General features: G+C 36.0%; 1 long non-coding RNA gene across 1 annotated transcript in view; it reads left to right on the top strand.

Moving 5' to 3' along the window:
• The first annotated feature begins 334 nt into the window (after positions 1-334).
• LOC122219058 overlaps positions 335-14,375 on the top strand; it is a 29,714-nt gene continuing 15,673 nt past the window's right edge. Inside the window, exon 1 of the long non-coding RNA XR_006202241.1 lies at positions 335-561. This is a non-coding gene — a long non-coding RNA (uncharacterized LOC122219058). The remainder of the gene's footprint in view (positions 562-14,375) is intronic.

The following is a 14,375-nucleotide window of genomic DNA, read 5'->3' as shown; positions in this document are numbered from 1 at the left end:
AATCCTTCGTACCAACTCCAGCCCCTTAAATGTACCCTGTTAGCAACAATCAGCACAGTGGACTTCTTAAAATGAAATGAGAGCTTTTAAAGTGTAGAGAGGGATTTCCTGGAGGGCAGTACCAGAGAATAATGTGCTCTTCACTTCACCCCCATCTGGCAGTGGCCTAGAGGACACACTGGAAGAGCTGGCCTCAGAAGTACAGCACAGGTGGCTCAGAGGGCAGGCAGACAGATACACAGAGATGTAGAGGTAGGGGTTTGTGTTTGTGAGATTAAGAAGAAGGTTTTTCCTGTTTCCCAGGAGGCAGACTGCTCTATGGACACATGGCTGGGTGAGTGAACTGTCTGTGTGAAGAAGATGGAGCCTTTCCTTCTAACAAAACACCACTGGGCACTTGGGCACAGGGCCTATTGAGCAGAATGTCCATCACCACTCATACCCCCAGGTGGGTATCCTTGTGAATGCATGAGATGTCCAACCATATGCAGCGGTCCTGCCTAACTGGAAATATAAAGCTCCACTCTTTCGTTCCAACAAACATTCTGGAATAGTGCTGAGGTAAGTAGGTAAACAATGCAGGGGAAACCCTTCTGTTTCATTTTGGGGCAAATTCTTCCCATAATTAAATGAAAACAACTCTACTAAGACTGATGAATTTTTTAAAATCAAAGGAAAACAAAATAATGCAAACTTAACACAAAAGAAAAAATAGCACAAAAGAAAAATGAAGAATATACATTTGAAAGTTGACCTCTATGATAAAAGAATATTTGAGACAACAATTCTTTTACATTATCAAGTAAATTAAAGAAAACACACAAAATGCACTGGAAAGACAACATACTGAGAAGCGTACACTGTGACAGAAATAATCTTTAACAGCATTAACAGCACGTAGTAGAAATTACATGCAGAGAACTGAATTCATGATGAGCAGAATTTCTGAAAATTTACCAATATATAATATATCTTGACAAAATTACTAGCTCTCCAGAAATTCAGAAAGACAACTTGGTAGGGTTACTGAACATTGTGGAGTGTCCATTTAAGGTTTGTGCTTGTGAACATAGGGTGAAAACATTCAAGAGAATTGTGTGAATTTTGTGAAGCAGTGTTTCTCTGATGGGAGCAAACCTGTCCCATGTGTCCTTAATTTTTTTGCAATTTTAATCATAACTTATAAGTCATTTTAAAATTTTGACTGAAGAATTTTCAATTAAAAATAGTATAATTATGAAATAATAGGCACAAATAATATGAAAAAGAGAACCAAGAAAGGATATTTTCCCAATAGAGGCTGAAGGGGAAAATAAAATATGAGGAATCACAACACCTTTGTACTCATGCATATAGATCAAAGAAGATAAAACAAATACTAGGAAAAAACATTTATGTAGTGGATTCAGTGATGTTCAACAAGTGAAAAAAATGTAGTGGTGATGTGAGAAACGACTAGCCATTTACGAGAAAAGTTGGTTGGAAAACATTGTCTCATTTGACATCAAAATAAATAACAAGTGAACAAAATAAATGTGAAGAAAAAAAAGCAATTCTATAATAATATGTAGGTGCATATCTTTATAATCCTGAAGTAGAAAGGACTTGCTAGGTATGAACCCAACGTCAAAACACCCTAAGTAAAAATGTTTACGAGAGTTGCCTACTTCAAAATTTTAAGCAGCATGAACAAGGTTAAAATCAAAACAAAACAATTTTTTAAATATTTGTAATAAATTCTTTAAATCAATTTTCAAAACTTCTTATATATAAATCCTAATTATGAATAAAAGAAATATTACCCTGTATGCAAAGGTAAGAAAAGACTGAAATACAAATAGCAGGTGACAGTTATAAAAAAATTTGATTTATTTATATTTATTTATTTATTGGTAAGGATGAATGGACACAGGAAATATCATATATTGTGGAGTTGAGAGTTTAAGTCAATAAACATTCCTGTAAACCAACCTGGACACAGATTAAAATTTTCAAATACAGATAACTTTAGATGTAGAGTTGCGTTTTTTAAAAATTATTAAAAAGAAAAAATAGATAAGTTGCATAAATGTATACAAACTAACATTGTTGTAGCACCATTTATAACAGTGAATAATTAGAAACAATGCAAAAATCTATGAATGTGGGTATGGGATAACAAAAAATTTATACCACAGAGCAGTTACAAATGATAAGGTATATCATGTTATCTATCACCATAGAAAATGTTTATATTATTAAGGAAAATTTCAGGTGAAAATTTTTACTCCTATGCTGGTGTGTGAAAGCACATGAATACCATTATTTCCCTCAGTAATAAACTGACACTCTTATTTCTTGTTCCATCAACTATAGACAGTATCTCTTATAATGATGTGCTGCCTGCCTTTCACCTTTTCCCCACTTTCCATCTCACCACTTCTGCCACCTATACTTTTACTGCATCAGGGATGACAATATTTATGTCCTGTTTTATAACTACAATCAATTATTTTACATTTTGTGTTTACCGAGGAACAACAGTGTTTGTGTTATTATGTGCTTTGTAATTACAGACTCTGCTGTGAACAATAATTCAAACGCCAAAACTGCACACACCGTATTATCGTTCTTCCTGGAGTAACTAATACCTTTTTAAATTGCCTCCTTTTCCCCTACTTATCCTTTGTTTCCTGTGAAAACAGTCCTTCACATCAAGGGGTTTAGAAACCCTCTCCCACCCCTCCCCACACAGAATTCAACTCCCTGTTGGCATCTTTAGAACTTGCACTCGACCCTGAGCAGATATTTTCTGGATGTGCCAAACCACGCTTTACCTGGAACTTCAGGTCTCTGCTCTTATGGGTTATATCTCTCTCCTCTTTCTGGGTGTCCTATCTTTCCCTTTCTTCCTTACTTTTTGTTATATGTCTTCATTTAACTTCCTAAGAAAAGGTGCTTAGGAAGTAAAGTTAATGATTCCTTGAATTTATTCTTTGGGTATACTTTTTCATGTATTTTTTCATTCCTTCATAATTTTGAAAGCAATTTTATTGAGAAACTGAATCTACAAATGGACAATGACCACATCATATATAAAAATAGAACTCTGACCAACAATCTGCAGCAACCAGCCTAGGAAACCAACTTATTATCTACAGTAATCATTCCAAGAAGCCAATCTATGTGTAGGAAGTCAGATCACAATCTCCAACAAACAATAAACCCTGAAAAAATTGGCCCCGAATGGCCAAAACTTGATTAGTAACTGACGGCTTCTCTAATTTTTGTTATCCCTTTCAGTTTAGTAGCAACCAGAGAAAGCCAAATATACACTCCCAACCATTTAGCCTACCTACACTTTCCCTATACCAATAGCCTCCAATCAGAGAACACCTAAAGCCTCTCCTTTTTTCCACTATAGAACTTTCCTTTGCCTGCCTTTGAGTTTCTGCCAAGACCAGGTGATAGTGGCTAACTCCCTTCTTATAAAAAGCTCTGTCTAAATACTATTTGCATATTCTCATCTGGGTGGTCTTTGTTTTTTTCCACATTGTATACAGACTTCTAGAATCCAATGCTGCTAAGGGGCCTGATGACAATATGCCTTTAAAAAAATTAGCTTTATTGGGATATAATTTGCACATAACATACAATTCATCCACCTAGAGTGTACAAGTTGATGGCTCTGTATAGTCACAGAGCAGTGCAAGCATCTCCATAAAACTGTAGAATATTTTCATATCCTATACCTACTAAACAGTCACTCCTCATTTTCCCCCAACCCCACATCCCTATGCAACCACTAATCTACTTTCTATCTCCATAGATATGCTTATTCTGGTCACATCTGGTTATATCATTTAAAAGGATTTTTTTTCTTTTTTATATATAGAGAGAGCACACGAGCAGGAGAGAGGGACAGAGGAGAGAGAGAGAAAATCTAAAGCAGGCACCATGCAGTGTGGAGCCCGACACAGAGCCTGATCCCATTACTGTGAGATCATTACCTGAGCCAAAATCAAGAGTCGGGACTCTCAATTTACTGAGGCACCTATTATCTAGGCACCTAGGAACCTATTATCTAGGTGCCCCTAAAAGATCAAATATGTGATCTTCTGTGACTGACTTCTTCCACTTAGCATGGTATTGCCAAAGTTCATCCATATTGGGACATGTATCAGTCCTTCATTCCTTTTCGTGGCCAGATAATATTTCATTGTATGCATATACTACATTTTATCCATTTATCAGTTGGTTTGTTTCCACTTTGGGGTTATTACGAACAGTATCATTATGAACATTTATACAAAATGTTTTGTGTAGATACTTTTTTTTTTCATTTCTCTTGACTACATACCTAGGAGTGGAAATGTTGGGTCATATATATGATAACTCTGTTTAACCTTTTGAGAAACTATCAGACTGTTTTCTAAAGTGGTATACGATTCCACATTCCCACCAGCAACATATGAGGGTTTCAGGTCATCCATATTCTCACCAACACTTGTTATTATCTGTCTTTTTGATCACAGACATACGCTGAGTACCTTCTCATGTTCTTGTTGGTCATTTGTTTATCTTTTTGGGAGGTTTGCACAAATCCTTTGTCCATTTTTTATTTGGGTTGTCTTATTGTTGAATTGTAAGGTAACCTTTGTTGTTTTCTTTTCTGAAACTTTAGCATCTTCTTTTTATCTTTGGTATTCTGAATTTCCACAATAACACATCTAAACAATTATCTTTTCTTCATTTTGAGGGGCACATGGAAAATCCTTCCAACATGAAGACACATAATTTGCACAGGTTGCCTCCTTTATTATTTCTTTGATCATATATTGTCCTCTTTTTTCTCTTTCAGGAACTTCCACTATTTAGGTAGCAAACCTTGGATTGATCCTAATGTCTTTAATTTTTATTCTTGTATTTCCCTTTCCTGTTTTCTATTCTTTTTATTCTATTTCCAAGAGATTTACTTGTTTTTTTTTTTCTTTACCCTATACAGATTTTTTTCATTGGTTACATGACGTTCCTTCTTTCATAGCATACTGTTATTAAGTTAATAAATGTAACATCCTCTAAAATATCTCTAAAGATACTAGGAAAAAAGACAATTTTAAATTATAGTAGTTATTCTGTTACCTGGAATAACTACTCCCTCTCTGGCCATTGTTGCAAATTATTAATCTGGCTCTTTCTCTTTGACATTCCTCATTTGTCTGGTCCTCCTCAACTGTCTGCCTGAATTTAAGGTTAAGACAACAGAAGATCTATCTGAGTACCCTGTATTGATGATCAAGTGTGCTAACTTGAATATTTCATCTCATGTGGAGCCAGTGGCATATCAACCACTATGAATGGCTGAAGTGTTGAAGACTTCACTCTAGGATGCCAATTCCCACAGAAACTATCTTAGTTTCACTGGTCTTCTTCATTTCTATAGATAAGACATCTCCTTTCTTTTTTTTACTATAGTAAATATACATACCATAAACTTTACAATTTTAACCATTTCTAACTGTACAGTTCAGCAGTATTAAGTACATTCACACTGTTGTACAACCATCACCACTATCCATCTACAAAACTTTTTCATCATCCCATACCAAAACTCTGTACCCATTAACAATAAGCTCCCATCCTCCCATCTCTCAAGCCCCTGTTAACCACTGCTTTCATTTTCTGGGTCCATTTTTATTTAATTTTTACTTTTAGTTTAAAGGTAATTTTTGGCTTTGAGGTTTGTGTCCAAAGGAAAGGAAAATGTGTAAGAAGTATTATCCAGCTATAAGCTTTCCAATACAATTTACCCCCTTCTTTTCAAGGTTACACTCACTTTTGACTACTCTACCTGTAGATTACAAATTGCATGCAGCCCCCAGGGTTTGTAAGGTACCCCTCTTTGGGCATTTTCTAAGCTGTGGTTTCATCTACCCTTTTGAACCAGTATCTTTCAGCCATTCTCTACTTTTCATTAGATTTGATAAAACTTTCACAAACCATTGACTTTCCCTCCCTATTTCCACATTTTTATTCCTATTACTATGAGTTTTGGAGCAAGGTAATAGATAGCATATATTCAACCTACCATATTAAAACATAATCCTGTACTAAAATTTCTAACCTCTTAAATATACCAGGTATACTTAACAGAAATGTAACAGTTTTATAACTGAAATCAGTACCAAAAGTCAAAGAAGTATTTTAAAAATAAGAGAAAAATTCTAAGAAGTATTAAGAATCAGTATAGGAAACATATTTTAATGTAGTTTTCACAAATAAATTTAAATCCTAAATGATTATACATAGTCTTTATAGCACAGATTCAAGTTAGTTTAAAATTATCTATTTTTGTGACCACCACATTTAATTCTTTAGTGATTTTTTATTATTAAGGTATCAGCAGAGTAACATCTTGTCATTAAACGGGCATTTGCTATGGATTCATGAAAGATAACGAAAAACTGGATTTCCTTGCTCATGATGATCACATATCCAGTCCAAGACAGTGATCATATAGAGCAGTGACTGGAATACAGTCTATGAAGTTCAGAAGATCCATTTTTAAGTCCAGGTTTGGGCATCTATTAACTTGAATAATTTTCTCAGCATCTCAAGCTCTTCTTCACCTGCAAAATGGGTTTAAAATAGTATCTATTCTTCGGACATCTGTGAAGAATAGATGAAGCAAGTATAATTCTGGGCTCATCAGAGATGTTAAATAAAAATTAGCTGTTACTATCCAAAGTTGGACTCCAGTGTCACTCTATATGAGTCAGGATCCTGGGTCTAACACCAACTTCCTAACCTTGGCCATGCTACTCAACCTCTCTGTGCCTTGTTCCCTTATCTTGAAAATGGAGATGATAGTGAGCCTACATTGAAGGGTCACTTTAAGGATTAAATTCAACAATACAGATATAGGGTTTAAAACAGTACTCTTATTATCAGCACCTGCATCATCATTATATAATTGCTCTCTCTAAAGCAGACTATATTATTGAACCTAATGCCTACAGAATCACTGTGAGAAGCTAGATATAAACAGCATTTTTTTATTGTGCCACCTTTTCCTACATTCTCTTCCCTAGCTTCTCTTTCCTCCATCCCACGTCAAAATATTTGAAATCACTTTTATCTTTACTTTTTGAACTACTATTATATGTAGAATATTCCACGCTTGAATCATCACCAATGACACACAGAATCAATAGGTAGACTTGTCATCCTTAAAAACTGCAATCTATAAAAAAAAAAAGTTTCGGGGCACCCGGGTGGCTTGGTCGGTTAAGCGTCCGACTTCAGCTCAGGTCATGATCTCACGGTCCGTGAGTTCAAGCCCCGCGTCGGGCTCTGTGCTGACAGCTCAGAGCCTACAGCCTGTTTTAGATTCTGTGTCTCCCTCTCTCTCTGCCCCTCCCCTGTTCATGCTCTGTCTCTCTCTGTCTCAAAAATAAATAAATGTTAAAAAAAAATTTTAAAAAAAGTTTCAATTTTAACTTCTACTGCTTCTACATTTTACTGAATTTTAAGCATGGCTTTTCTAAATTGCTGCCATATTATTTTTTTTCCTTCAGTAAGAAGTAAAGTGTTAAACTTCACTGCAATTGCCTTTAAGAGCTTTCTAACATTTAATCTTAACAACTTGATCTAAAAAAAAATCTTTATTTCCACTATAGGGTTTTCTTACAAGTGGAAACACAGTTCAGTTTAACAGAAATTGAGTTATCTAGTGTAAGTTGCACTGGCTCTCAGCCAAAATGGACAAACAACTCAAATTTTACCAAGCCAGGATTTTTTTTCAATTTGCTTGTTTGGAAAGTCAATTTTGATTATAATATAAATGCTAGCTATCATATGAGATGATACTCTTACTTTCCTTTTCAAAGTACGTGCCTTTGTACCTGCAGTTCCTTCTTCCTGGGCTGCCTTTCCCACTTCATCTACTTTAAGGCCCCCACTCATTCTCCAGATCCAGTTGCCACCTCTACTGTTTTCTCTTTAATTAACTGAATCCCGCTTAGTTACACACTCCTCTTGGCTCCCTCAGAACTTCACTGTTTCCTCACCATAGTCCTTTCCACTATATGTAGCAATGGTTAAAGATTAATCCCATCTACTGGACTGAGCCTAAGATGTGGAAGTCAGCATGGGGTCCCCTCTGTGTCTCCAATACTTTATGATTAATAAATATCGGTTGAAAGAAGGACTTAATAAGTGGTCCCATTGGAGGACATCAGCTATTTTCTTTTGCTCAGCATCACCTCCTTTGGGGGAACCATTCCCAGACTAACACATAACTTCACATATCCATAGGGTGATACAAACCTGGGTTCCAAAGTTGGATGTATGGCCCAGGAACTGACAAATTGAGCACTCCATGTATTTCATCCCACTGGTCACTGTGATGAAATCAAGAATAGGAGTGTGACTCAGTCTGGACCAAGGAAGGTCATCCCTAGGACTTCTTGGATGCAGAATTTAGAGAATTTAGAGAAATGCACTTTCTTTTCTCCTGGACTACAAGATGTAAGAATGATATAAGCTTAGATTTGACGCTAGCCATCTTTGCCACCATATAGGAAATGCTTACCAGAAGGAAGCTAATCCAGAAAAACAGAAAAAAAATCAGAGCGAAGTGATGGTTCGAGACAAACTTCTGCTGATACCATTTGAGCCTCAGCTCCAGACATGTTGGAGTTCATTCTTATCCTTTCCAGTTACCTGAAGTTTTGTTTTCTAGTTGAGTGTTATAATTTATGTCACTGGCTATTGTCTATATATGTATACATATAAAAGTCCTGGGAAAACACAGCTATTTCTTCACACAAGGGCATGAATTTTTTAAATCATGGAACAAACAACACTATTATTGACCACATAGGTATACAACTTATATCTTTGAATTAAGTAGCATGGTGTTGTGGATAATAAGCTAATCCACCACCAACTTTTTTACAGGAACAATAAAAAATTTTTCCTTCTTTCTGAAATCCTCTGGCACAGTTCTCCTATTATATTAAAATAATATGAACATATGCAAAAATGAGTATGTTATGGTTTCTCTTACATTTAAGTTTATGAATTAAACTAAGCAAATGAGAAGGCTACATCAAGAAAAGTATTTTTAAAAATGTTTCTAATGTTTATTTTATCATTGAGAGAGAGAGACACAGCATAAGCAGGGGAGGGGCAGAGAGAGAGAGAGGGAGATACAGAATCCAAAGCAGCCTCCAGGCTCTGAGCTGTCAGCACAGAGCCCGATGTGGGGCTGGACCCCACGAACTGTGAGATCATGACCTGAACCAAAATCGGACGCATCGCTGACTAAATCACCCAGGCACCCCAAGTAATGTATTTTTATAACATGTATTGGCAAGGATGTGGAGAAAAAGACATGCTGTGTGCTATTTGTAAGAATGCCAGTTGGTGTAGCCACTGTGGAAGACAGTATCAAGGTACATTAAAAACAGAATTACCATATGATCCAGTAATTTTATTGCTGGGTATTTACCCAAAGTAAACAAAAACACTAATTTGACAAGAAATATGTACCCCTATGTTTATTGCAATATTATTCACAATTGTCAAGATAAGGAAGCAACATAACTGTCCATCAATAGATGAATGGATAAGGAAGATGTGGCATAAACACACACACACACACACACACACACACACACACACACACACAGTGAAATATTATGCAGCCATAGAAAGGATGAGATCATGCCATTTGCAACAACATGGATTGAGCTTGATGGTATTATGTTAAGTAAAATAAGTCAGAGAAAGACAAGTACCATATGATTTCACTCATGTGTGAAATCTAAAAAACAAAACAAATGAATAAACAAAAGGTGGAATCAGACCTATAAATACAGAGAACAGACTGATAATTGCCAGAGGTGAGGGGGAGAGGAAATGAGCAAAATGGGTAAAAGGGAGTAGGAGACACAGGCTTTCAGTTATGGAATGAACAAGTAACAGAAATAAAAGGCACAGCGTTGGGATATAGGCACTGATATTGTAACAGCATTCTATGGTGACAAATGGTAGCTTAGGCTTGTGGTGAGCATAGCATAATGTAAAGAGAATTTGAATCACTATGCTGCAAACCTGAAACTAATGTAACATTGTATGTCAACTGTACCTAAATTTTAATTTTTTTTAAATGAAAAATTTTAAAGGAAAAAGATTGCTAGAGGATAAGTATTCTTGTCAAAGTTTTGCCCCAGGTATTGCACAAGAAGAGGAGGGTTTGTGTGTGTGTGTGTGTGTGTGTGTGTGTGTGTGTGTGTGTGTTTGATATATGATAGTATGAAAATAAACCACGTTTATGTACTAAAACCTATCATGAAGATCTACTGAATACATCCTTGAACTTTAATATGCACAGGAATCACGTAAATGTATTTGTTAAATATAAGGACTCAAAGGGTACATCCCAAAGATTCCAATCAGTCATACCAGAGTAAGATTAGGAATCCCATTTTGTTTTTAATGTTTGTTTATTTTTGAAGGAGAGAGAGACAGAGCGTGAGTGGGGGAGGGACATAGAAAAAGGGAAACACAGAATCCAAAGCAGGCTCCAGCCTCTGAGCTGTCAGCACAGAGCCTGACATGGGGCTTGAACACATGAGCTATCAGATCATGACCTGAGCCGAAGTCAGACACTGACTGAGCCACCCAGGCAACCTAGCAATCCAAATTTTAAACAAGTACCACAGGTTAGTCTGAATTAAATGTTGCCTTGATCTCTGAGGTAAAGCAATCATAAAAGATGGTAAGCCTCAGAGCTGACTCCTTCTTTGCAAGGTAAGAAATTAAACTAACTTTCACAGGGGCGCCTGGGTGGCTTAGTCGGTTAAGCGTCCCACTTCGGCTCATGTCATGATCTCACAGTCCGTGAGTTCGAGCCCCGCGTCGGGCTCTGTGCTGACAGCTCAGAGCCTGGAGCCTGTTTCGGATTCTGTGTCTCCCTCTCTCTCTGCTCCTCCCCTGTTCATGCTCTGTCTGTCTCAAAAAAATAAATAAACATTAAAAAAAAAATTAAAAAAAAAATAAAATAAAATAAACTAACTTTCACAAAAGGAAATATTAAAAAGAGAAAGTGTTAAAATTTAGTGCATTATTTTCTTAGGTTCCATAGAACAAAATATATTGAAGGCCTCTTTTATCCAGAAAAACATAAGGTCTCAGTTCTATTCCTTTCTTATTCCAGAACTAGTTTGTTTCTTTAGTTTTTACTAAGTGGGACATGAGAAATTGCCTAGAAATAATATGGCTTCCTGAACCTTATATCTAAAGCATAAAATCTGGTACATTCTTAAAAACATAAAATGTTAGATTTCAGAGGAACCTTACAGGTCATTTAACCCAACCATTATTAGTTGTTGGACTCTTTTCTGTACTACTCCCTAAAAGTGGTCATTCAATCTCTGCTTGAACACCTCCAATGACCCAAAACTCATTACTTCATGAAAAAGCAATTTTTTTCTCTTGTGGTAAAATTTTGTGTTTACTTGTTGGCTGGCAGCTGATTGACTGGTTTTCCCTTCCACCAAGCTAAAATCTACCTTCTCGTTTAGGATTTTCATTAATCTTAGGTCTGCTTGCTCTGTTGACACACACAAAATATATAGATGTCCTATATGAAGGTTTTATAATTTGAAAAGTTATCAAGACACCCCCTAAGTCCTCTCTTTTCCAGATTAAACAACCAGTTTATTCAGCTATTTCTTTTCTGTCACAGTTTCTAGAGATGTTCTCTACCCAATAACCCTCTGTCCCTTCTTCTCCTACTTGTTCAATCTGGCCCCTGAATTAGAAGATTTAAAGAATGGGGTAAAAAGTTTATTTAATCAATCCAGGAGGATTAAAGTTACTCATAAAGAGCGCTCTTAGTACATCATACTCTCAATAGAGAATGAAGCAAGCTCTGTTTAACTGAGAGCAATAAACAAAAGGGAAAATAATAATCCTAGTTGTTCCTCCCCTGAACTTTAGGTTTAAACTCTACTGCTGGGTGTTCTCTCATTTGAGGTGATGATGTGTGTGCTCTTACTAACTCCCCTTGACACACAATTTGTCTCCTCTTGGCCCTGACTTCCAGGAGCTTGCTTAAAAGGCACAAGCAAGGAGGTGGAGTTGAGTGCTGACACATTCATAGTCCCATAGTCAGGGCCCATTCCTCTTGCATGCATTGTTACCCTTGCCCACCACTGCAATCTCAAGCACATTCCACCTATTCCTCATTGCTGAAGGCTCACCAAGATGATGGCTCCAGAAGTACTTACTTCCCACTAGCTTATTCAATTTCTCATTTCAAGCGGGTCTGTATCAATTCGTATCTTGCCAGGGAATATCATTTTTTTAATAATAGGAAGAGAGCATTTGGGGGATCCACAGTTGCTATCTTGAAACTAGGTTGTTTTTGTTTTGCTTTGTTTAGTACTTGTCATATGAAAGCCTATTTGACATTTTGTTATCCTTTATTCATCCCCCAAGTTACAGAACTTAGAAAGAATCCCCTGACTCACTTATATTAACAATTCATGCCTTAGATTTGCTTTACAGGCTGCAAAGAACTTCCATGAGCCTTAGAGTAGACCCTCAGTTAGGCAAAATTGACAGCATCTAGTATATAAATATAGTTTGGCCTTTACCACCAAAAACATATACAGGATACAAAGTGATAAGTGCTACAAGAAAAACACAAAGAAAGTATTTGGGAAGTACAAAAAAAAAAAAAAAGAATAAACTGTTTCAGAATAAAGTAATTAAGGAAATGTTTAAGGTTACAGAGAAGAAAGGGCAGGACACACCAGGAAAAGGGGACTCAGTGAGAGGAAAATGGGTTAAGGAAACTCAGTTTTGGTGGCTTTATTCATGAATTAATAATAGAGATCAAAAAATAAAGTATCAGAGCTAAAATAAAATTAGTCAAGAAATAGTCCACAGATCCTGAATATTCTGTTTTCTAAAACGACTCACTAGCAATACTGTTAAAAAGATGTAATTAATTATTTTTATTCTTTGTGATAAAATCAATGAAATAAGTTCATAATGCAAATGAACCTTTTTTTTTTTTCAACTTAAGGGATCTAAAAAGAAAAATACTACTGCACTACTTTTAGGATCCATATAATGCTACCACTAACTTGATCTTACCAAAACAGTCTGATTTTGAGTAGGCAGATAAAATGCCAAAAAAATATAAAACTGCCAAGTACATATTGTATGACTCCAATAAAGTTTACAAGCACAGGCTTATGACTTAATTACTAATATTTCTCAAATTTTATTTTACGTGAACAATTCTTGAGAATATTATGTGTATAATCATTATCATCACTTACTACACTGCTGGCTTAGTAACCAAATATATGTCTGCACTTTTATGTACATGTACAGGTGTGAACCCATACAATATATATGTAGAATATTTGACTAACTGATAAGAGCATGATAATGCCTAGTGGAATAATTGCTAGCAAACTAGACATTGGTTGTTTAAGATTTACTGGTCTACAAATAATGATTTACTTTTTCTTACCATACCTCCATTCAAAGTTCCTTGCATTAGTTCCAATAATGAATAGAAAATCCAGACTTGTTTTTTCTTGTGCTTTTCCATCTACTCTTTTCTTTATTGTGGCCATAAAATTCACTGACTTGAAATCTAGGACTTAATATGAAATAAGATTGTGGGCCACAGGTAATGGTAAGAGTTAACCTTTATTGAATACTAACTATGTGCAAGGCACTGTTCAAGGTAATGTTTTTACTCATTAGTCCTCTTAATAATTTTTTTAATGTCTATTTATTTTTGGGAGACAGAGAGATAGAGTTGGGAAGGGGCATAGAGAGAGGGAGACACAGAATCTGAAGCAAGCTCCAGGCTCTGAGCTGTCAGCACAGAGCACGACGCGGGACTCGAACCCACAAAGCACAGGATCATGACCTGGGTCGAAGTCAGACGCTTAACCGACTGAGCCACCCAGGTGCCCCACTCATTAGTCCTCTTAACAGCCCTTCAAGGTAGGCATTTTTATTATCCCCATTTTGGGGGAAACTGAAATATGGAAAGTCCAGTCAATTTTCACACAGTCATGTAGCTAGTAAATGCTGAAGAATTAGGCTATATAATAGTGACTATTATATTATGCTGCTATCAATATATGTATGTATAAAGTAATAAAATAGGTTAGGATTAGTAATTCTGATCAGTACTATATATCTGCCATCAATAAGATCCAGAAACAAAATCATACTAAAGAGAAGACATTTTAGAATGATTTACATTTTTGAGGGACACCACTATTGAGTTCTTCATTACTTAGGAATTGCAAAAATACTCTTTCATCTTTTTATTGCCAACATTGAGCATAAGC

Source organism: Panthera leo, chromosome B2 (genome assembly GCF_018350215.1).
Source record: "Panthera leo isolate Ple1 chromosome B2, P.leo_Ple1_pat1.1, whole genome shotgun sequence".
NCBI classification, from domain to species: domain Eukaryota; kingdom Metazoa; phylum Chordata; class Mammalia; order Carnivora; family Felidae; genus Panthera; species Panthera leo.
The sequence above is the reverse complement of the archived record's forward strand: the minus strand, read 5'-3'. Positions and strand labels throughout refer to the sequence as shown.